At 49.4% G+C, this 1156-nt stretch overlaps 1 long non-coding RNA gene across 1 annotated transcript; it reads left to right on the plus strand.

The window, feature by feature from the left end:
• The first annotated feature begins 488 nt into the window (after positions 1-488).
• Positions 489-891, plus strand: LOC103583130. Its single transcript, XR_549827.1, has 2 exons — positions 489-551; positions 614-891. It is a non-coding gene; the product is annotated as an uncharacterized LOC103583130 (long non-coding RNA).
• The last annotated feature ends 265 nt before the right edge of the window (positions 892-1156 follow it).

Below are 1156 nucleotides of genomic sequence, written 5' to 3' on the forward strand. Positions count from 1 at the left end.
CGGCGCCCACGGGCCCGGGCGCTCTGCTGCCTGCGCCCATTAAGGAGCTGGGCGGCCGGGCCGCTGCGAGCCAGCCGGGCGCGCTGCAGGCCAGCCGGGGGGCCGGATCCACCCAGACCCTTGTAAAACCGGTGCCAACACTGGGCCCCCAGGGCCCCCAGAGACTGTGCCTCTGGGTGACATGTGCTGTGTCTCTACGTAAGTCCGTGTGTGAAATGATGGCTAGCGTGTGGGTGAGCAGCAAGTCCAAAGTCTCCTGATCTCAGTTTCTGTCACCCAAGCAGAACCGAACCGGCTGTTGTCGGCGGAAGATGCCCAGAGACCTCTGTCTTCCCGCACCTGGGAGACAACATCACGGTCCTTCCTTTCCCTCCTTCCTTCCTCGCTGGGGAAGAGAAATACGAAGGAACTGGACGGAAAGGCTCACACCGGGTGGCTCTCAGCATTTCATACTTGGATCACTGAGGTCTTGAACTACCACAATAGTCCTTTTTCAGCATTCTGTGTGAGTTTGATGTTTTCGTTTTGTTTTTTGGCTGCAGTAGTTCAACATGCATAATTGCCTCCACAAAGAAAGACAATGCNTTTTGTTTTTTGGCTGCAGTAGTTCAACATGCATAATTGCCTCCACAAAGAAAGACAATGCTTTCTGGTGTCATCCTTTGTTACTGGAACTTATTATTTCTGGGTGGTACCTCAGGATACATTGTTGCCTCAGGTGCATTGTGTACCCATGCTGTAAAACAGGGGCTTTCGATGGTGAGCTCGTGTGTGTTCCAGTTGTCACCCAGCTGCCTTCCCCACGGCTGTGAAATGCCTTTGAGCCCATGAGCTTTTGAAATTAAAAATGTTGAATCAAGGTGGACACCAATAGGCCCCACCACTTGAATACGTCCATTCTCCAGTTGGGTTATTAGCTTCATTTCAAACTCATTGTGAGAGGTGTATCTAATTTCTGGTTATAATGCACTCATAATCTGACAGGCTATTTGAACAGGAGTTAGCGCCATTTGGAATTATTTTGTGAAAGGAAAAAACGCTGTTTTACAAATTGTCTTCAACTTTCTACAGATAGGAAAACTGACAAGGTAAATCAACATGGATTAAATGTCTGTCTTCCCTGTTTTTATCCTCTCTCTCTCTCTCTCTCTCTCTC

Source organism: Galeopterus variegatus, unplaced genomic scaffold, assembly GCF_000696425.1.
Source record: "Galeopterus variegatus unplaced genomic scaffold, G_variegatus-3.0.2 Scaffold19906, whole genome shotgun sequence".
Lineage (NCBI taxonomy): Eukaryota > Metazoa > Chordata > Mammalia > Dermoptera > Cynocephalidae > Galeopterus > Galeopterus variegatus.